This window comes from Dermochelys coriacea, chromosome 7 (assembly GCF_009764565.3).
Source record: "Dermochelys coriacea isolate rDerCor1 chromosome 7, rDerCor1.pri.v4, whole genome shotgun sequence".
Classification (NCBI taxonomy): Eukaryota; Metazoa; Chordata; order Testudines; family Dermochelyidae; genus Dermochelys; species Dermochelys coriacea.
In genome coordinates, this window is record NC_050074.1 from 90,623,471 (window position 1) to 90,648,047 (window position 24,577).

General features: G+C 40.7%; 1 protein-coding gene across 1 annotated transcript in view; it reads right to left on the bottom strand.

The window, feature by feature from the left end:
* PRKG1 (protein kinase cGMP-dependent 1) overlaps window positions 1-24,577 on the bottom strand; it is an 869,388-nt gene that overhangs the window by 829,541 nt on the left and 15,270 nt on the right. The window lies entirely within an intron of this gene.

The following is a 24,577-nucleotide window of genomic DNA, read 5'->3' on the forward strand; positions in this document are numbered from 1 at the left end:
ATGATTCACCACTGGATTGCTCCAGTTTTACACTGATCTATCTCCATTAATCGTGACCAACAATAGATGCATCATGTTCTCTTTCCTGCTGGAAGCCAGAAGGGATTTCTATAGAAAGTACAAGCTGGTGACTATGCTGGAAGAAGAGATTTGTGAAAAGTACAGACACTACGGGAGCACCACAGAGGGTGAGGAGTTCTTAGACAAGCAAATTCAGGACACCTTCCATTCACAGATTCAAGAGAGAAGGAAGCAGACAATGGAACCCAGAGAGGAAGCTTGTCAGTACATAACCACTACAGACAAGAGGAACAGGCAGCATTCCACATAGCTGGTGGAGGTACAAGAGGATAGGCAGGTTGTGACCACCAGAGAGATGAGGGCCACATAGTAGAGGTACCCAGCCATTATGTTCTCAGCTTGGAAACTGCAGAAAATAACTAATAATTGAGCTCATCAAATGGAATGGAGAGTTGTACATGACATAATATGTGGATAGCTGCTCAGCCAAACCTGAAAGACACTAAAACATTCCCACAAGGAGATATCCAAGGAAGACAGATGATCCTTGTCAAAGCTTCTATGCTAAGAAGTATAGAAAAATCTTTCTGCCTGGAGACAAGGCACATGATATGACTAAGACTGGATAGGCTTCTGAAGGCAGTGGGCCAAGATCCAAGATCCATTGTGATGGTGCACACTGGCACTAATGGCATTGCTTCATGGAATACCTCACAGATTATAGATGACTTCAAGGAATTTTAAAAGGTGCTGTATTAGAACAATATACAAGTGATCTTCTCAGAGATCTTTCCTGCCCTGCAAGTGAAGGAAAACAGAAGATAGATATTTCTGTAAATGAACAACTTGTTAGATAAGTGGTACAAGGCAAAGGGTTTTGGTTTTTTGGAACATTAGTCCATCTTCTGTGAGGAAAGGGGATGGTCCAGTTTGGATGGCCTCCAAGCTAGAAATATCCAATCATAAGGTTCTCCAGGTTGTCAAATTCTCATGTACACTAAGGCCACTATACAGTTACATTTGCACTTTCTTTAAAGCCCCTTTACACTACCAGAGGGATGAAAAGTAGCCTTAGTGTAAATAAAAGTTAGTCACCAGTTTCCAAAAAAGTTGTAGATCCAATGTACTGGAAATAATATTGATCTCTTCCTCCATCAATTGACAGGAATGTGTGTAGATCTGTTATTAAAATAAATGAAAGTTATGCCTGTGAATGTGAAAATAAACTTTTATTGCGAGTAGGGATGTCAAACAATTAAAAAAAATCACAATTAATTGTGAGATTAAAATAACTGTCATGATTAATAGCAATTTAATTGCTCTGTTAAACAATAATAGAATACCAATCTAAATGTATTATGAGTATTTTTGGATGTTTTTATACATTTTCAAATATATTGATTTCAATTATAACACAGAATGCAAAGTGTACAGTGCTTACTTTTTATTAGTTTTATTATAAATATTTGCACTGTTAAAAAGATAAACAAAATGGTATGCTCCTAGCATTGGTATATAAGCAGTTAAATTTCTTCTCTTTGTGTCCTTTATTTCCCTGATTTTGTTCTCAGCATCTTGATTTTGTGTTAACTGAGTGCTCATATTTTCGCTTTTTTTACCCTCCTCTTTTGCAATGAGTTTAATGCTCTCCTGACAATTCTACAGCCATACGTCCCTATAGAAGGTGGACCAATGTGCCAGAAAACCAAAACTCTCCACCCCATACCACTTACTTAGCCAGCGGTTCACTTTCATAATCTACTGCCTTCTTTCTTCACCCATGGGACACAAATGAACTCAAAGGAGTTTGGTATCAATTTGAAATTTCTAGAAGTGTGGAATTCCTCCTGCTTCTCTTCTCTCTGGTGGACATAGCCCAAGTATCCTCATCTGTCTCCAGTCATGTAGAATGTCACAGTGACCTCTTGCCTTTAGTGGTTACAAACATCTGACCTCCTCTGACTCCCCGCCACCCCCCTTTCTGATTCCTTGATGGCTAGCTCCATTCTTCCTTGAAGCTGAGGTACTTATGTTTCCTGAACATAGATTATATTGTCAAGAAGGATGCTAATTAGTGATAGGATTACTTTGTTTTCTGAATGGCTTTTCTGAGTGCACACACAGTAACTGATATGAGATCACCAATTCACTTGTATTGGCCAATGAAGGAGCTATGGCTTTTGGACACAGCCAACTCATAAGAGGATTAATAAAAGATAAACATGGAGATGAAATGCTCTCTAGACCAGGCCCTATCCCATCTCCTCCTCTGAACACGACTTTTGCCCTGTTATTTCCATATTGGTATAATTATATAGGGTCACCAGTTTGCATATCACTTTGCAGATGTATTCTTAAGGGGCATTTATTTTTGCAACCTAAATCCTATGAAACAGACACTTAGCACACCATCTACATCTGACAAAAAACCAAAATAGACAAAAGTTTTACAGCACTGGGACTGAGTGAGCTGCTCTCAACAGCTACTATTAATGTATTCATTGTAAATAAATAGAGTTAGTTGAAGAGAGTCTTTTCAAATCTTGCATATTTTGGAACTCATGTTTTCTTGCGGCACCTTTACAATTTCAATATATTAGTAAATCAAGAAAGAATCAAATTATGTACATTGTTTCTTATTATTATTCAAGTAAATTCATCTCAAGGGCCTCTGATTCCTTCTGAACATTTGCAGACATATAATTATGGCAAGAACCAGCATAATAAAACAGATAACAGCATTAACTGTTTCTGGTTCTCCCCCATAATTATAGTTGCTGACTTGAAATCAGCACAAACTGAGTGTATTCCGTTCTCTAGGACAGCACTAAGCTAATATACTGTTTCAGATACTGTTTTATTGTGCCTAATCAGAAGACAGCAAAATTACTATGAAATCATTCTTGATTGATCCTTGATATGGTTTCTTTTCTCCTCTCCAAAATGGTTCTTTTCTCCAACATCTGTTCCAAGCACATAATTTTGGTTTGTGAAATAATTCAAGAAAATGCCATGACAAAAGTCATCATAGTTTTCACATCCACAATCCAAACATCATCTTACTCCTTTAAGAATGTGAATGCTAAAGCAGCACAAAAAACATGTATATTGTGGGGGAGGAGTATATTCAGATGAACATTTTAAGCTATTCATTTCAGGTAATTTCACATCCCTGAGATTCCATTTTTCTGTGACATACTGGGAAACTGATCCTTTTTCACACAAACTTGAAAATACAAAAATCCTTCTGTTTGTAATTCTCACTTCAAGCCAAAGCTGGAGTGGTCTGTTGTCTAGTTTTACAAAATGGCATTGCAGAATTATAGGACATATACCCCAGTTTTTCATTCTGAAATGGGGAGCGGGAGAAAGGGCAGCCCTCTTTCTTCCTGCTTCTCCACCAACCTCTCTTATCCCTCAATAAAGCACTTCCCTGTAACTACACATTCCAACCAATGTCCTAGTTTTTCACTTTGATAATTATAAACCAATTTCTGTAGGCACCAGCCACCACTGCTGAAATAGACCCATACATGCCTGCCAACCAGTTGCAGGACTAAAAATAAGCATGGCTCACCTACCCTTCCTCCTTGCTGTTGGGAACTGGGAAGCAGTCTGATCATTATGGATCAAAATAGAGCATAAATATGAAAAACAATATTCTCTCATCTGAATAACAGCCCTCATATTCTAACCAGAAAAAATAAATCTCTTAAATTATTATTTTACTGTGACTTAATCTGCCAATATTGCAAAGATGAAGAATACATGTTTTTGTACCATGTTGTGATGCCAACTAGAGGTGCCTAAGTGTTACAGGGAACCCCTGGGCCTGGTACTTACATTCTAGTTCACTAAGGAGCATCATGTAAGGTCTCCACTGAAAGCCTGTGTCATCTAGAACATCATAATCATTGCAAACTGTATGTGTGGATAATACATAAGGAGAGATATATGTATATTGGAAAATATATTCCTGTGGCCTTGTAGTTAAAGGCAGGACACCCAGAGATACTATGCCTTAGGTCAGGTTCCAGAAAGTCGAAGATGGAAAGCATCTCCATGGTTGACCATTGTGTGTCTTACATTAGATGTCTATTAGCATACAGAGTCAAATACTAATGAAGAGTATGAGAGGACTTCAGAAGGAAAATGAACAGAAAGAGGTCATCAGCAAGGGAGTGGAAGGGACCCTGTTTTCAGGTGACAATCAAAGGCCTGAGCTGATACATCTAGAGGTGCAGAAAGACACCCAGGCATCCTTCACTAGGGGAAAGATGAAAACTTGGCCTCCAAAAAAAGTGTCAATCATCCGGGCTGAAAAATGCTGTGAGACAACTTCTCACTTGTTAATTGTGAGACAACTAACAAGAGTTAATCTTGCTAATTGAGTTTAGGCTCGAGAATACATGTTATAATTTTGTTTTATAGGTAAACCTGTGTTTCCAGTATTTCAGCTTGCTATCATTTGAAGCTCTGTTCTTTGTTAAATAAACATACTTCCTTTCTCTATAAACAAATCTAAGTGTTGTGTGTTAAGCAGAGCTGTGATTTGAGGTGTAACTAGTAAGCTGCAGTATACTCTTCCTTTGGAAAGAGCAGGTTTGGTAATTCTGTAAATGTTCAGTGGAGAAGGCACTGGTTACAACAGAGGGATGCTCAAAGGACTGGGAGGAGGGGGCAAAAGTGTGCCTATCACTAGCCCACATCAGCTGAGAGGGAAGTGCTTGTGTAGCCTGTGGCTGGGAGAGTTAAAGGGGCTGACCCCTGCAGTCATGATCTGACAAGGCTCCCTCACACTAAGGGTTGGTGGTAATGAGGTATCTCACAGCCCTGGGTACTCTTGGGAAGCGTGTAGCTACACATGTAGCTAACTCAGGTTAGTACACACACTGAAGCAATGCTTATAACAATTTAGCTTCATCCAGTACATTTATTAAATTTAACTAAAGCAGTTTAAGCATGGTTTAAACTAGTGGTTCTCAACCAGTGGTACACATATCCCTGGGGGTATGCAGAGGTCTTCCAAGGTGTACATCAACTCATTTTGTTATTTGCCTAGTTTTACAACAGGCTACATAAAAAACACTAGCAAAGTCAGTACAAACTAAAATTTCATACAGCCAATGACTTGTTTATACTGCTCTAGATACTATACACTGAAATGTAAGTACAATATTTATATTCCAATGATTTTATAATTCTATGGTAAAAATGAGAAAGTAAGCAATTTTTCAGTAATAGTGTGCTTTTGTATTTTTAGGTCTGATTTTGTAAGCAAGTAGTTTTGAAGGGACGCGTAACTTGGCAGTATGCAAGACAAATCAGACTCCTGAAAGGGGTACAGTAGTCTGGAAAGGTTGAGAGCCACTGGTTTAAACTGCATTAAGTGCCTCTACTGTAAGTTTGTATCATTGTAACTAAATTGATTCTGAATCCATCTAGGTCCACTCATGCAAGTTTTCTAAAAATATAGACAGGCCCTAAGAAACACCCCATTAGGTATCTTTACCTGCATAAAAATAACCAATGATAATTCTCCAAAGTAAAAAAAAATCACCCCTTTTGAAATTACACTTTATAGCCTACTAGTATATTGTGAGTGAAATTCTAGTTCTATTGACACGTATGTCAAAATTCCTACTGACTCATATGGAGCCAGGATTTCTGATTCTTACCACTGATCTAACCACAGGCCAATCCTCTGCCCCATACAACCTCCCCCTGTGGAATCCCAGATCACAGAAGGCCCTCCTGAAAATCTAAGGGGGGGTGGGGGAAGTTGTCATGGAGGAGGCAGATTTTCCCTACCAGCTGCTTAGAATGGAAGGTCCCAACCATATCTGGATCAGGGTCCAAATAATGAGGCATTCAGGCCTAACAAACATATGCTAGTCTCCAAGCTTTATTACTAAAGCATTAGGTTAATGCACCAGCCAAATACAGTTTGAAAGCTTATGCAATAAAAGGAAATATATAGGTTTCATCCGTTAGCCTAAGACAGACATATTTGTTTTCTTAATGTAGCATGAAAATCAATAGAAAAACCTTTTATGCTACTTTGGTATTCTTTTTTAAAATATTCCTTAGTCTCTCCTGAGCTATAAAGCCAGCCAGGTTCAGACAAAAGAGAGCTAAGAACTTTGATCATGAATGGCATGTGACTCATCCTTTTTTTTAAAAAACCCACCATGTTTCATTTAATTTTGTATGTCATCTGCTGATTCTTTGAAGAGATGACTCCTTGACTGCTAGCTGCACAGCAGTGGTAGGGATCACACAGCTATCTTTGGAGCTCCTTCTTTTGGAGAGACCCATGCAAGAACTAAAAACACACAAGTGTTTTGCACTCTGGATATACACGTCACTTCCTGGAACTTAAATATTGGATCAGAAACTGTCATTTGTATAAAAGCAGTGAATCACAGCAGATATTTAAAATGCATCTAATGCAACAGATTTTAACCAGACACTCTAGAACAAAAAAGTAAGATAGCACAGCATTAGTAATTACTTGGATATATTTAAAACAGATGGTGATTATAAGGTTATTTAAAGTTCATAGATATATTCCACTTGCCCTGGTGGAAAATAGTAATTCACGGTCATAAAGACTGCTGTGTTGTCTTATAATCATAATGTAGAGACAACATTCTGAGGGAAAAAAATAGACCATTTGGGAATGAAAGTTGAAAGTCTAGACTCACCCCCACCCGCATAAATTTCTCACTCGTGCTATCATCATTGCAACTTTGCTAGTAGTGACAGTGGGAGCACTTGCATAGACATGCCATTGTCAGCATTTTAGCTTAGTCTTGTAATGCTGCTCAGAGCAAGGTTAGATGACACGGGTTGAAACGCTGGTAATCACTCAACATTAGCACTCTCATAATTGTCACCACTAGTGGAGCAGTACCAATGATAGCAGTAGTGGGAAATCTCTTGGGGGAAAAAGGTCTAATGCAGACAAATTTAAGGAATTTTGTGCAATTCCTGACTTTTGGCAAGGTTAGAAACAGTAGAGAAATAGTGCACTTCACCTGATGACAAAGATTCTCTAATCATTCCATTGAATTCTACTTAGATTTCAGTTCAATCACATGCCATGAACATTTGTGCTAGGTAGGTGTTGTTCACATCAAGGGGAAGCTCATATTTGCAAATGCATTCATAGTGGAAGCACCCACAGGGCCATCTGAGATCATTTGTTCATTTAATGTGAGCACTTTAGGAAGGAGAAAGGACAAAACATCAAAGCTTTAAATAAATAACTGATTGTTATGTACAGGAGTGAGGAACTGAGATGTCTAGGAGGTATTCCATCTGGAAACTGGACTCTAAATCCCTGCACATTTCAGCAAGATTAGAATTCAAATTCACAGGACTGATCCCCCTCCCACTCCAGTACCTTTGGCTCCAGATTGGATCCAAAACTGAGAAGCAGCTTGTTTTTCCTGTTCTGGTTTGGATGCCCCTGAAATGTCATGAGACCAGCTGTTCTCATGAGATTTCTGCCTATGAAGTAACTAGGGCACTGAATGGGGACCCGGAAGAGCTGGGTTCTAGTCTCAGCTCTGCTCCTATCCTGCTCATGACCTTGGGCAAGTCACTTCCCTTTTTTTACCTCAGTTTTTCCATCTGAGGTAAATGGGGATAATGATACTGACCTTCTTTGTAAAGCATTTTGTGATCTACAGATGAAAAGCACTGTACAAGTGCTGGATATTTATTATTCTAAGAGCAACTGACCTTGCTGGTTTTCCACTGTACAAGCTGATCTTAGGAAAACTTAATAATTCTGGGTTCATGAGAACCATTTGCATGATTTGTTGACACTATGAAGTCTAAACTATAGCCTGACTTTGCCTTAGACCCAAGCCCCAAGTCTAACCACAATCCAGAACTGAACACCATTTTCTCAGCCATCTCTAGTATCTGCAAGTAAAAACAGATTTTATCTGAAACTTGTTTTAATTTACTCTGATGCATCATCAGAGGTCCTTCATTTGTCCTTACATACCAATTTTCTACATTTTATTCTATTTTCTGCTGTGAAGTTGACATTAATGTATTATTCTTAAGCTAGTAATAATTTAATGCCTCAAATGTAATTAACAAAACAGAGATCAACCAACCACTGACAGTGTTTAAATAATAAACTTTGTCTCAATTAAATCAATCATAATAAATATATATATTCGTTACCTTGTTAAAAGTTAATTCATGGCTCTTCTGTGATTCATAGCTATTGATGTTTAAGCATGAACAGCATATTTCCACCTTTGCATATATCAAATATCGCCAGGTCCTTGCTACCGAATTAAGAAATTACCCTGAGCCTGTACTCATTTGGTCCCTCAATTAAGCTTTGATTCACTATTTGGATTGAATTTAAAACACACAGTATATCTCTATGGACTTATCTTGCTGGCTTGCTTCACCTTGACCATTAGCTGCGGTCAGTGGTGCAAGCCATACAGCATGTGTGATTGGCACAACTTCTGCAAACCGGCTGGCCAGACCTGACATGCTTGGTTTGAAATCAGTGTTGTCTTTCTCCTAGGTGGACTGCCTGCGCTGGCTGATAAACCTCAGCTGCTCAGAGGCACAGAGAGGTTAAATGTCTTGCCCATGGTCACCCTCTCCATCATACCATGCTGTCTCCCATCCATGGGCTCATCTACATGCGGAAATTGACTGGCATAGCTATAGTGGAATAATTATATTGTGGATGTATTCTGAAATAAAAGTCTTTTTATTCAAGCATAATTATTCTGCTTCCAAAGCGGATGCACCTGTGTGAGTGTAAAAACGTTTGTACTATTTAATTTAATTTGATGTTTTAAGTCACAAGAACAGCCCCAATGTGTACATTAAACCAGTGGCTCTCAAAGCCAGTCTGCCTCTTGTTCAGAGAAAACCCCTGGCAAGCCGGACCAGTTTGTTTACCTGCCGCGTCCGCAGATTTGGCCAATCGCGGCTCCCACTGGCCGTGGTTCGCCGCTCCAGGCCAATAGGTGCTGCAGGAAGCAGCGACGTGCTGGCCGCCCTTCCCGCGCCCCCATTGGCCTGGATCAGTGCACTGCGTCCAGTGGGAGCTGCAATCGGCCGAACCTGCGGACACAGCAGGTAAACAAACCAGTCCGGCTCGCCAGGAGCTTTCCCTGAACAAGCGGCGGACTGGCTTTGAGAACCACTGTATTAAACTGCATCACATTGCAAAATAAAGTCTCAAGGATTTCAGGTAAACACGAGGAGTCACAGTACCCACCTTTTATGAGAACACCAGTAAGATATTTCTTTCAACCTGCACTACTCCACTGGACTTTATTTAAAAGCCTAGTTATAACTAGTATCTTAATATGGCTGTTCACAAGTCCAGTTTAAGGTTACAAAAGCTGGTACAGCAAAATGAGCAAAGAAGAACACAGAACCATGACATTGCTATCTCAGAGCTCTCCGAGATGTTAGTTTTGAGTTCTGTTCCTTGTTATGATGCAGAGGGGGAGATGTTTACAGAAGTGTTCATGTAAATGGTACATGGCTAAGTAAACATAATTTACCTCAAACCGATAAAGCACTTATTGCTTCTAGTTCTATTTTCTCTAGATCTATAGTACTCACTGCTTCTTCTATTCTAAATCAAACCTTACTTAGGTTAACCAGTTGCAGTGTGTTGTAGTCTGCTAGCTTAGACCTACTTCTTTGCATGCTCTCTGTATCCTGGCTGTATTAACACCTCAGCTAGATTCCTAAAACAGCACTGAAGTTCATTTCCAAGATTCCAAAGTTTCGGTAGCTGATTGTAGAATACACAAGGTTCTGTGCATTATTATTCTAGTGACGAAGATGCCAAATGACCCCTTTTCTGTCTCCTCAATGATTACTCAAAGATCATGTTTAGGGCAACTCCTACTTGAGGCCCTCTCCTGTGGCAGATTGTGGCAGAACAGGCATGCTTGCCTCAGTTTCCCTCCTTCAGAGTCCCCAGTAACCCTACACAAGCCTTTTTGGGGCTGGTTTGAAACAAAAACTTGGTGCATACACTCCATGTATTACCCCAGTGCATGAAATCCTTAAAATCCACATCATCTAGTCTGTCAGGGTAGCACATACCACACTCTGGCATCTTCCACCATACTTGGGCTCTTCTCTGGTCCTTATCCTTTTTCCAGGACAGCCAGCCCTGCTCCTCCAGCAGGAAAGCAACCCCGCTCTTTCCAGCAGGAGCCCCCACAGCGTCTGTGCTAGGAGATCATCTTCACCAGGGGAACATCCCTCACTTCCCCTAGCCCTCAGCCCTCTCTCGCCCTTTTGGCTCCAGCTTAGCATCCTGGATGTATTAGTGGGTAAGACCCTCTGCTGTTCTCCCTCCTACCTTCATCCCTCCAGCTTTGAAGACAGCAGGCAGCTCCCTCTGCTGTTCTCTGACCTTCTACTCTCTCCTAGCCCTGGCTCTCCAGCTTGGGGCAGTCATCTAGCAAACCACTGTTTCTGCTCTTTGGCCTTCAACTTTCTCCTAGGAACCAGCTACAGCTTCCCTTGGGGATCTCCCACAGTCTGCTGGTCTCTAGCCTCTTTCTTCTTAATGGGCCAGTGCCACCATATGACATCACTTAGTTAACACAATCTTTGAGAAAATGGGAAACAATAGCAAATATAGCCAAAGGCATAATCCTCAGACTAATAAAATCCTATGCAATGATTGAATTCTACAATGGAAACTGTACAAAAAGACAAACGCAAATAAAGGCTTCAAGACCAGGGTGAGATGTGCCTTACAGGCCCAAGTCTGACTGAGACGGTGGCAGTTCACGGTGGCACGGCCCAGAAGGGAGCTCCAGAAGCATTGCTGTGTCATAAGGACATGGTGGCTACCAGCTGATCCATTTATTTCTTGTTTGTTTCTCTTCTCTCCTACCCTCCCCTTCTCTCTTAGCATGTAAGCCCTTTAGGACAAGGGACTGTGCTTTTGTAGTTGTACAACACCTAGCATAAGAAGGACATAGGATTTGTTTGGAAACAAATAATAAAAGAGTATGAACAGTAACAACTGTGCATCATGAATTCACAATGCTTCCTGAGCTTCCTCGTGGCAGCAACTGTGCCTGTCCCACCGCTCCTTCAGAGGGGACAACATTCGCTTCCTCTGTGACTATCCAGATCTGATGAATGGTCGTGAAAGGTAACTGGTCCCATGGCTATGACTTCTTCCCACCCTTCTCTGTCCTTTTTGGGGTGGCTAGTGCCCTATGGAGCTATTCCTGCAGTCAGGAAAGCACAGGGACTGCAAATATACGTGACCCTTACACAAAGAAAATACCCACCTAAACTTGCTTATTTAATTATTGAAATTCAATATAGCACCAGGCCAAGCTCTGGGTGCTGCACACAACTCAGATAAGACTGTACAGAGGCAGCAGTCAAGCCCCAGTGCAACATCCTCTGTAAAATATAGTCTATCATGAAGACTAAGACCACGAACCAATCATCCCACATCCCTCATCAGCTCTATCTGCAAAAGCCTGGAACCTAAAAGGTAACAGAAAAAGGGAACTAGGACCCTATCCTCCTGAAGGAAGTAGTTGATAAGGCCCATCTCAGTACTTCCCTGCTGACCTTCACCAGCCATAAAGTACATGGAATCACCTCAGAGTTCATAACAAAGCTTTCCCAGCACTGCCAGGACCGCAGCAAGTGACACCACCCACAACTTAAGCAAAGAACACGTAGCATTTACCATGACAGCAGCAGAAAGCTTAGTTTTGATACCTTGTGTCAGCCCTTCATATGTAATATTTAACATGAAATCATTAAAACATAGACATGTAAATGTCATGTTCTCTTCAGGAAACTATAGAAAATACCGGCAGTATGTATAGACTTATGAACTCATAAGTACCCAAGAATTTCATCAAAACAACTTATATTTTAAAGGACAGGTATTACCATAACAGCTCATGTTAAAAATGTATAAAAGCTCAAAGAAAAAAATAAAAATAAACATTTTAATGTTGTAGATTACTGTAGATCATTGATTAGCAAGGTTGCAACCTGCAGATTCCAAGGTAACAATTTCTAGTCCACACTAGAAATAAAGATATTTTTTTCCTGAGTCAGTAATTTTTGCAACAAAATTTACTCCTAAGCTTTTTTATAGCACACTTGAGTGATGTGTTTGCTATCTAAAGCACAGTAACATTCTACACCAGCTTAGGTTTTGGAATGGCCTTAATAAGGTAATTCATCAGGTGCACAAAGAAAGTGCTCTTCTTACAGCTGCTGACTTAGCATCTATGAGCAGCCCAACAATCTAGTAAGGATGCTAAATGGTAAATCTGTATTCTGACTGTGACTATATTTGCCACCTCTTCTGTTGCTTCCCCCATTACCTCAGTCTTGTGCGAGCTGAGCCTCAGGCAGCTAGCTGTTGTGCAAGCTCCAATCTCATTCAGTTACAAGGTTACTTGTTTCACTGCACCAGTTGGGTACAAGACATGGAGATGTAGAGAGGATTCAAAGAACTAAAGATGCTTGAGCTCATGGCTTCTTCCTAATCCCTACCAACCTTCCTATACAGATGCTGAGAAGCAAAGGTGAAGAGCTAGAACTTTCTGTACTTAGCATACACAGCAGAGCACTTTCCCAAAACTACCCTCTGGGAGCTCCCACGAAGAAAATAACACAATGATTCAAGAAGGATTCTATTAGCTCTTGCTATGAATCACAATGGTTTCAAACTCAGGCACTAACAAAGTAAGATGGGTACTTCATGCCAATCGATAGCTGCAAGGAGTAGATATTTGAATGTACCCATAAATCCTATACCAAATCCTGTACCCCAAGTTGCCAAGTTCAAGGATTTCTCAGGCCTCAGCTACTTCTAGAATTATTCCCCTTTCTCAATTGCCTTTCCAAGAAAAGCAATACTAGATACAATTGTTAGCAGGATGTTCAAAGTCAAGATCAGTTAACATTATATAGTTAACAAACCAAAAGGCTTTTTCCCCAAGATTTTCACCAAATATAAAGTAAGTACAAAAGTCTATAAAAAGAGAATCCCTACTGTTGGAATTCAGTTTAATTTTATGATTAAATTTATGATATGTTATAATTTTAATATGAAAGACTAAGAATTGTACCGAGAACACTGGGCCAAGTGCATAGGAAATCCACACCTCACAAGTAAGCCCTGCTGAGAGCTGGCTATTCCTTACTCTCAGTTTAGGCACTCTGGAATGAAATTCCTTAATTGGACAACCTCACCTACTGATCTTGACAACTATTTATTCTTCCAAATATCACACTTCTATGGAGTGTTCCCCTTTTGTAATTATAACATACTTTTCTTGTTAGTAGATAAATGCCTTTTCTTTGCCTTGGCATTTATCTAAGATAAACATTGAGGCCAAGCTGAGACACTTATTTTTAAAGTGGGAGATATTTATCTCGTGTAGCAGCTATGCCAAACTGCTTTATTTCTACTACACCTACTGATTAAAGTATAATGGAGTTTTATGCACTTTGGTGTAGCAAAACATTGTTCCACTATTAAAAAGCTGCATTCTGGTCAATGCAAAGAATGGGCCCTTCAAAAAAGCGGAAACAAGCTTGTTTGTAAAATTTATTTTTTAAGCATAAGATGTGCTTTTTTGTATTATTTTAAAAGAAAATAGAAATAAAATCTCCAGACCTGTCAAAAGTTTCAAAATTAACTTTCATTTAAAGTTTTTTTTTTAATTAACATAGTCAGTTTTAAAAATATAAAACTTATCAGCTGAAACTGCCATTTTCCTGCTAGCAAGCAACAAGTAACAGAAATTAGAGTGGGATGTAACATACTGCAGTCACATCAATTGGAAAGCACTGGATTTTGAATGCCTGTCTTATGTGATTATGCATATTTTTAAATGTTTTCAGTTAGGTGTAATTTGGTTTATTTTATTGCCAGACAGTGTCCATGGATAAAAATAAATTACATCCCTCCCAAGAAAAATGGTGTACCCTCTGTCTCCATCCTTTCTCTGTATCTCAAACGGACAGACTAGTCCATTCACCCACACATCCTTTCTCCTAGAATATACTGACTTCACATGTATGGGTGGGTGGGTATATGCGTATACACACACACACACACCACAATTTTGCCTTTGATGGCTGGCCCACATATATATACGCATGCATATATATATATACACACACACACCCCCCTCTATACACACACACACAACACAATTTTGTCTTAGATGGCTGGCCCACAACAAATACAAATATTGCCATCTAAGGACAATCTCTTTTAGCTCATGTTGTAGAGGCCTATCTGCCTACTTTCAGAGCTGATGTTTGAGTCCCTGCTCCACAGTGCGTTGTGTGATTTATCTAGTAACTTCAGAATTGCTGCCTAACCTGTAGTCCAATGTAAGACAGATAGGAAGCGACTGATTCAAACAAATAGAGGTACAATATTTCCAACTCTGTCACTGACCTTTTATATGCCCTTGGACAAGTCACTTCACCCTCTGTACCTTAGTTGCCCTGCTCACCCTTCTTCTGTCTTGTCTATTTAGATTGTAAACTCTTTGAGGCAGAAGCTGTCACTGTGTGTTTGTACAGAGCCTGGCACAATGGGAACCTAATCTTGGTTGCGCAGTACTACTGTAATACAAATAAGAGATAATCCTAAATATATAGAATACAATTTTCAAATTTATTTGCCCAGTGTGAGGCGCCCAAATCCATTAACGATTTTAGCCATGACTTATTGAGATAGCCTTTGATTTGCTTAACGTGCAATTGAATTTTACACAATAACCTGCAAAACAAGATAGGACTGTAGGATAGCTGTTGAATGTAGTGCAGAAAATCTCCAGGAGCCAAAAGCAAACACTTATTGAGGAAGCTGACATTCTAGTTAGATGAAATTCTTTTTTCTGTATAAAGAAATAGCTGGAAAAGAAAGCTATATAATTCTGCAGCACTACAGAAATATCAAGGGTGAAGGTGTTTATCTCACCCATTCCCTGGGATTTAAACAAGACTCATGCCACCTTGTTAACCCTTAAAGCAGCAATTGTTGATGCTAGTGGTATCAGCTAACTAATCCTTTCAATCCGTTTACTGATGACTCTCCTGAAGGTGAAACAGATTTTTAAAGCCACAGTAGCCTATGAAGTTGATATGCTAGTCTTCTCAATGCCTGCCCTCTTGTTCTAAACTAATTGCAATTAAGGCTGCTATAGTGGAATGTAGATAATATATCTTATTCACCTTGTCATCCTTCTTGCTATTCTGCAACTTTGGCAAAGCTGCATTTATTTACAGACAAGACATTGTGATCTAGTAACTCTTCAGAGGTAAAGTACATTTGAATAGTCTTAGAACAAAATAGGAAAGCAACAAGACATGGATAAGTAAGGGGAAATTTTCCTGGAAAACAGCAGTAACATGTCACAGAATTTAGCAACACCAAAGCTTTCCACACTTTTTTCCCTGGCTTTTTTTCCACCCTTCCTCCAGAACAGATACTGCAAGTAAAAAGGAGACAGTCGTAGTTCAAGTTCCTGAGCTATGTACTTGTGGTTAGTTCAAGGTATTTCAATTGCACTGAAAGACTTTGGGGAAAAATACCAAGCTTTCCTGCAGTCGGAAATGTCCTGGTGAAGGAAAGGTACTCTACTGTCTGTATTAAATGAGTTGCGGCTAGGTAATCCTTAATTGCACAATCTCCAAAGTAAAAAATCTCCAAGTACATATTTACCAGATGAAAGAAGGTCTCTGTATACATGGATTGTGCTGAATGGTTGGGACAGTATAATGCAAAGTAGCATTTTCTTACTGTATTAAAATAAATTAATTCATGTCCACAATGTAAAGATCTGTTTCTCAGGTGGAAAATGATTCTGGAAATCCTTGGCCTTGGCTTTCTCCTCCTCTGTGTTGGTCTTTTCTAGCCACACAAGGGAATGAAGAAGGCACTGTCTGCTTGCACTGAGACAGCAACCAATTCTGACTTTTATGTCTCACTACTTGTAATCATTTACAATCTATCCTTCTGTAGTTAATAAACTTGTTTATTGTTTTCTCTAAACCAGTGTTCTTGAATTGAAGTGTTTGGGAAACTCTATTTGAGATAACAGGATTTGTGCATATCATTTTCTAATAAAATGACAGACTTTATATGAGCTTGTGGAGCTTGTGCTGACCTGGAGAGGGCTGGGCAGCAAAAAAAAAAAGGACATTTCTGGGGAGGGAATCTGGGACTGGGAAATGCTGGTGTTGGGCTGCAGTGTAACCACTTTAAAAGTGGTTGGCCTTAGCACTCCTATAGTGTAGCTGGGAGTAATATACAGGCTGGAGGCTGTGTGAGCTGACAAGGAGTGATTATACTCACAGCAAAGCAGTGTAAAAGGAATCCCAGGCTGGAGAATTGAGGGGACACAGCTGTTCAACTGTCCAGACTGTACCCTGGGTAATGTCATACTCCCTTTCTGAAGATTAATCCCATTACTACTTGTCTTACTTTCAATGGACATGGAAAATACCTGGTCACAGCCCATAAAATATTTAAGGACTATTATAAGTCCCCCTCGGTCTTTTGTTCTCAAGACTAAACATATCCAGTTTTAACCTTTCCTCATAGATCAGATTTTCTATCTTTTATCATTCTTGTTGCTCTTCACTGGACTCTCTAATTTGTCCATATCTTTCCTAAAGTATAGTGCCCAGAATTGGACACAGTACTCCAGCTAAGGCCTCCCAAGTGCCAAGTAGAGAAGGACAATTACCTCCCATGTCTTACATATGACATTCCTGACAGGTTTCAGAGTAGCAGCCGTGTTAGTCTGTATTCGCAAAAAGAAAAGGAGTACTTGTGGCACCTTAGAGACTAACAAATTTATTAGAGCATAAGCTTTCGTGAGCTACAGCTCACTTCATCGGATGCCTTTATCCGATGAAGTGAGCTGTAGCTCACGAAAGCTTATGCTCTAATAAATTTGTTAGTCTCTAAGGTGCCACAAGTACTCCTTTTGTTTATATGACATTCCTGTTAATACACCCCAGAATATTAGCCTTTCTTCTCAACTGCACCACTCTACCACCCAGATCCTTTTCAGCAGTACTACCACTTGCCAGTTATTCCCCATTTTGTAGTTGTGCCTTTGATTTTTCCTTCATAAGTGTAATACTTCCCACTTGTCTTGATTGAATTTCATCTTGCTGAAACCAAACCAATTCTCCAGTTCATCAAGGTCCTTCTGAATTCTTCTCCTGTTCTCCAGAGTGCTAGCAATTGCTCTCAGCTTAATGTCATCTGCAAATTTTATAAGCGTATTGAACAGTAGTGGACCCAGGGACTGACATTTGTAGGACCCCACTGGATATTCCCTCCCAGTATGACAATGAACCATTGACAACTACTCTTAGTACAGTCTTTCAACAGGTTGTGCACCCACTCTTATAGTAATTTCATCTAGATCGCATTTTCCTAGTTTGCTTATGAGAATGTCATGAGGGACTATATCAAAAGCCTTACTAAAATCATACAAAAATTATCATACATTATGGACTTGTGTACAGGAAGACTCCCAGAGGCAAGAAATGTGTTCAAACATGCCTCAGGAACATGGACTGGAAATAATATGGCAGGAGTTTGACTATATAAAAGACTAGTTTGACTATCTAGAGGAGTTTCTTCCTGAAAGAGGGGGAGAAAACAGACTATTTGGAAGCTAAGAAAAAAGAGCTCATCAGCTGGTCATAAATGGTGGGGTGTGGGAGGGAAGAGAGAGAGAGAAAGAGAGGATGGGAAGGGAAAGGTACGGACCTGAGAGCAAATTCTCTGCTGGCATAACTCCACTGAAGTCAGAATTATGCTAGCAGAGAATTTGTTCAATATATTTAAACATGTAAATTACCTTCCTTTAACCTCTTTAATAAGAATGTCTACTTGATCCACTGAGGTTCTGTGCAGTCCTTGCACAGGAAAGAACAGAACAGTGCTTTTCTTTATGTCTGAGGATTTTTTCTGTTTCCTTTCTTACATAAATAAATAGTAACTATTATTTGTATTTGGCTGTCCATACTGAGGGACCAAGTGCTGATTGTCCATTCTGGAAGATAAGAAAAGCTCTCCTCTTGGATGATGTAAAACAAACAGGTAGAATCCACTGACCCAGCACTGCCAAAGTCACAAAAAAAGAGGCTCAAGAGTGATTATAGTCTGAACCCTGAGAAATGAGAAAGCTAGGGGTTCATGCTAACAGACAGGGAGCCTCGGGACCTCAAGGTTACAGAGGTAGAATGAAAAACTGTTTAAATATTTGATGGAAACACTGTCTCTTGCTTCAGTTTGCTTCTTTCTTGTTGTTCTTTCAATAATAGTCATCCTTATCCCCAGATCAGAATCCAGACTTCACATATTTTACAAAAAGGTATGGTCTTACATTGTTGAACTGTACCAACTAATACAATAACCAATACACACCTGGGTGTGCAGAAATAGACATACTCCTATGGAGGTTAAACAAATCCATCCTCTAATTACAATACAACAATTTTATATTATAAAATGAACATGTATTCAGAATTTAGACGCATCCATTTTTTGAAAGTTTGCTAATAGCTTAATTCACTTTTCAGGTGCACTTAAAATCTTGTTTCTTTGTGCTAAAAATTATCAGTAAATATGCTATATTCCTCCCTGCACACAGTTTAAAAAAAAACTTTGAAAACTACTTTTACAGCAACCATTGTTTAGAAATCAATATTACATATTTTTTCAATTTTTCTAGAGTATTTCATAAAGCCAGTAATTCCAACACCACCTGTTACCTCCACCGAAGTATAAATTCTGAAGATGAAAAATGTCCGCATGTTTCTATACTTTGTAGCAGAATTCTAAACTAACGGCCCAATCCAGCAATTCTCACACAAGCCAAACTCCAGGATCTGGCTCCATAGTTGTTAAAATGCCCCCATTTCCATTATCTAATTCTGTACTATTTTCGCTTCAGGGGATTCTTCAAAGCTATACAAAAATATCCAAACTGGAAACCTTCCTTTAGGACACCTTTAATAAGTGTAATTTCTTATGAGGCCTGTCATTCTCACAGTCACTGATTGATTCCAATTACCATAATTGCACTTCTGCATTATAATTAGTCTTGTTTAATGGCATATGCTATATATGTCAAACTGCTGCATGAATTCCAGGTCATTCAGAAAACTCTGGGAAATCCATCTGGGATCTTTGAATATTATACACTCAATTTTTGTTCCTTCCAGTAATCAAGACAATGGATGCATCGGAGGATAAATAACACATGGTAGGAAGAGAACTAAATATTCATATTTTACCAATACTATGCAAAGCACCAAAAAAAAGTTTTAAAAAAAATCAATTTTGGACATGGGGCAAGTAAGCATATAAATGATAAAATAAGAAGATGAGACTGAATGACTGGGGATGGATCACTTGATAATTGCCCTGTTCTGTTCATTCCCTCTGAAGCTTCTGACACTGCCTACTGTCAAGACAGGATACTGGGCTAGATGGACGTCAGGTATACCAGTATAGTCATTCTTATGTTCTTAAAACAAGAATTTGGTTGAGTCATATAATTATATTAAAGGGAAAAAAACTAATTTAAATAGAAATGTATTGATTTCCCAATTAAAATGAAATGATCCTTGCAATAATCTTTGATTATTGATTGATACAGCAGCTTCAGAATGGCAGAAAAAATAATAAAACTCTCACCGCACCTTTCAACACAATTTGTAATTGTTCTCAATTTTCTATATGTGCAAAATCTAAGGGTGTTTTTTTACTGTATACTGTAAATTAAAAAAAACAAAATTTTTTAATTGTTACATTGGCGTCATTTTCTCTCAGCATACAATTTTTTAGCTTTGGGGTTAAACATTTCAGTGTTTGGGCCATTCTGTTTTCTATACATTTGCATGGAGAGAGAATCAAAATCAAACTCCTCAACCTTACCTTCACAGTTCTACATATCTCCATTCCTGCCTCTCTCTGACTGCTAAAACCCTATGTTTTGCCACTTCTCCTTCCTTTCATACACACTTTGTATCCTTCTTCCATAACCACTTCTGTGCCTTCCCATACATATTTCTCAGATACATCTGGAATGATCTCCTGGGTGTCATATGCCATACTACCTCCATTCTTGGCTCCAAATACCTCCTCAAACTCCACCTCTTTCAAATGCCTTGTCAAAAGAAACCCATAGTCCCATGCCAAACTAACTACAATACATAAATCTTTATTGAAAAAACATAGGGAAATCAAGAAACTTGATGGCCTTATACTGTATACATCTTAAAACTGAATGAACTATTCATAATTTGTCTGAAGATTTTATTTTTTAAAAAAATCAGAGCATATCATGGTATGTAACATTGTAATTCATTAGTTGAATTTATTAAACAATTTAAAGCAATCTATTTTAATTTTAAAGATTAAAATTTTAAAGATTGTGACAAGTTCATTCAGAGCATTCAATACTTTGTAGATTCAACATCTTACCTGTGCTGAGTTGTAACTGGTCAGGTAAGTCACAGAGTATTGATTCTCTTGCAAGCACACTGGCACAAATAGTTCCACGTGCACATTCTGGGAAAATGTGAATTAGTATATACTGATAACCCAAGAAAGCAAATGCAAAAGTGGTGCAAGCATATACCAAGCCAATTCATTTAAAAATTGGAGCAAGTAGTCAGACTTTCTTTGTAGTATTAGCCCACCTTTAGTAAGGTGTTCTCTCTCATTTTGTGTCTTATCTATTCCAAATCATAATTTCCTTAGGGTAGGGACAATGTCTTTTCATTATGAAGTGCAATGAACATCTGGTGCTGTATTAATAAATACTCTTGATAATGCAGTTTTTTAGCAAGTTAAAGATTGAAGACAGGCTGCAATTTGTATGTTCAAGTGATATGTTTTTGAACTTGAATTCTTTAATTACTTTGGTTTTCTAATTTTAAATGTTTAAATATATATAATAATATATTATACTTGTATTGGACAATTGGCATGACTTCTCACTGAAGTCTTTCAGGCATCTGGCCTTATGAAATGCCTCAGCAGATAGAACAGATACGCTGCATCAGGGGTCGGCAACCTATGGCACGCGTGCCAAAGACAGCATGCGAGCCGATGTTTAATGGCGCGCTGCTGCCTGCCGGGTCCCAGCCACCAGCCCCGCTCAGCCCACTGCCGATCCCAGGCCGGGATCCCGGCAGGCAGCGGCGAGACATTAAAAATCCTCCCCCCCCCCGTCCCGGCCCGCTCTTCTCCACCCCTCCCCGGGCAGGGTGAAGAAGCTTGGTCCTGCCAGCTGCTGCTGCAGAGCTGGCAAGTTTCCCCTCCCCCACCTCTTCCCCCCCGGTGTGCTGGGTTCCTGCCCCTCATCCACTTGCTCCCAGCTGCCGATCAGCTGGTGGCCCTTGTGAGGGGGGGAGAAGCGGGAGCCGCAGCGCGCTGGCTGCTCCTGGGAGGAGGCGGAGAAGAGGTGGGGACAGGGCTGTGGGCAAGGGGGGGTGGAATCAGGGCATATCCCCTCCAGCCCCCGCCGTGAGCTGCTCAGGGCAAGGAGCTGGGAGCACCCCCACGACCCCAGCCCACACCCCCAGCCCTCTGCCCTGACCCCTACACCCCCTTAACCCCCAGCCCTCTGCCCTGACCCCTGCACCTCCCCACACACCCTCCCAGCCTTCTGCCCTGACCCCTGCATCCCCCTCACACACACCCAGCCCTCTGCCCTGACCCCTGCACCCCCCCACACACCCAGCCCTCTGCCCTGACCCCTGCACCCCACACACACTCCAGCCTCCTGCCCTGACCTCTGCACCCCCACGACCCCAGCCCTGACTCCAGCACCCCCCCACATACCCAGCCCCCACACAGCTCTTGCCCTGACTCCTGCACCCCCTCACATGCCCCCAGCCCCCTGCCCTGACTTCTGCACCCTCCTCACACACCCCCAGCCCTGACTACTGCACCCCCCCCACATACCCAGCCCCCTCACACCACATGTCCTGACTCTTGCACCCCCTACATTCCCACCTCACCCCTCGCACCAAATGGGAGCTGCCCAGGTAAGCACTCCACCGCCAAACCTCCTGCCCCAACCCTGAGCCCCCTTCCTCATTCTAGCTCCTGGCTAGACCCTACACCCCAACCCCCAGCCCTGTGCTCAGTGCACTCCCACCCTCAGCTCAGTGCAGAGAGAGAGGAAGAGAATGGGCTAGAACCAGGAAGAAGGTAGGTACCCACTCGATGTGGGCAGGGCCGGGATCCCAGACTGGCAGCAGGCTGTGCAGGGCCGGCAGCCAGGACCCTGGCTGGCAGGAGCCAGCGGACGGCACCCCAGACTGGCAGCGGGCTGAGCCGCTCAGCCCACTGCCGATCTGGAGTTCTGGCTGCCAGGCCCTTGCCAGCTGCCGGACTAGGTGAACGGAACCCCAGGCCAGCAGCGGGCTGAGCGGGCCAGCGGTGCAAGATCAGCATTTTAATTTAATTTTAAATGAAGCTTCTTAAACATTTTGAAAACCTTGTTTACTTTACATACGACAATAGTTTTGTTATATAATATATAGACTTATAGAGAGAGACCTTCTAAAAAACGTTAAAATGTATTACTGGCACGCAAAACCTTAAATTAAAGTGAATAAATGAAGACTCGGCACACCACTTGTGAAAGGTTTCCAACCCCTGTGCTACATCAACAATGAATTTAAAAAAAAAAATCTGTCCTCCTTACATGTCCTGCAAAGCTCCTTCTTAAAAAATGGTGTAAAGGGACTTAAAAATATATATATATTTCCTATTCAAGTTCAAATTTTGATTATGAGAAACAACGTTAGTCAATTCATTTGTCATTCAAGTGAATGAATCAGATTGCACTATGAAATCTAAAGGTAACTAATAGGCCCATTTACTGTAAAGCCAGGCTTAATAAAAAGGAATTTATTTATTCAATTAAAAACCTATTCATTTGGCCTAGTACTATTTGATGAGATAATTTTAGTTACAAGAAAACCCATTACACCAACCACAAGTCTGATTCACTGATTCAAAGCCTTGTTTAGAAAACTATCCTCAGAATAGATGAGCTGCCTCAAATGAACATCATGGATCAAAATTGCATTGACTTGCATCCCATTCAAAATCAGTTACTTCAGAGGAACAGAAGAGTGAAAAAAATCAATGCACAATTTTGCTCTGTGTACACACATGCAAAAATGAACTTATTTTTCCTTATAAAGAATCAGTTTCTCAAACTACATAGTTCATGTTCCAAGATGTACATTCTAAAAGCACAGTTACCTTCATAACAAAAAAATGGTTACTAACCTGCTCTGTAATTGTTCTTTGAGATGTGAGTGCCGACGTATATTCCACTCAAGTTTGTTCATGCCAAGCGCACTGCTGTTGGAGGGTTTTCTCTCTGCAACAGTACCAGTCAGGGCAGTGCACACACCCTACCCCCTCACAGTTCCTGAAGAGCCTATATAAGGGCAACGGCACCCTGATGCACCCTCAGTTGCTTCACCCCAGAGCAGGTGGTTTAAAATTCCAGTGGAGAAGGAATGGAGGGAAGACTGTGGAACACAAGTCTGCACCCACATCTCATAGAGCAACAGTTACAGAACAGGTTAGTAAGCTTTTTTCTTCTTTGAGTGTTTGCAGGTCTGTACTCCACTCAGATGACTCCCAAGCAGTACTGTTTGGGGGATGGGTTCGGAGTCTACTTGAACAATGATTGCAGTATCACTTTGCATCTGACCTACAGGCCATCGGGCAACAGGCAAAGTCAGTACAAAGGTCGGAAACCATCGTTGGTACTGGAAAAGCCTCTCGGAGTAGAGTTCTCCACCAAAGGGTCCAGTACCAGGAAATCTTCCATTGTCAGTGCCAAAGAGTATAACAGAGTTGGTGTGGGCTCCTGGGGGCACATAGGTGCCAAAGTGACAGATGCCGAAATAGGGGATGTAGACTGTGCCAGGATGAGGACCATATCGGTACCAGCTCTACAGGCCTCTGCACCAAGGAAGGTGCTTGCTTTTTTGTCAGTATCAAGGCCATTGATTGTAGCAGCCCTAGCCCTGAATCTGTAGAAGCTGAGGAGCCTGGACAGCCAGCAGTACCAATACTATGTCCTCCTCTTGAATTAGTGGGGAGGCAGAATAAGTCCATCACTGTCACATAGGCTTTTAGTGTCATTGGTATGGAAAGAAGTAGCATCACACTATCCACAGGTACTGGAATTGGCAGCTATCTCCCAGACAGTACCAGAGTCAACAGTACAGCACTGGAATTTTCTTGCCTTGATACCAGAGAGACGCAAGTTAACGGCACAGCTCTACCCGGGGTGCCTGACTCTTGTGAACATTGTGCGACTATTTTTGATGAAGAGGACAAATCTCTTGTTGACTTTGAACATTCCTGATTCATTTTATGGGTCCTTTTCCGAGATACGTGAGAAGATGTGGATCAACCCACTTCCCTTTTTCAGGGAAGAATCAGAGCCCA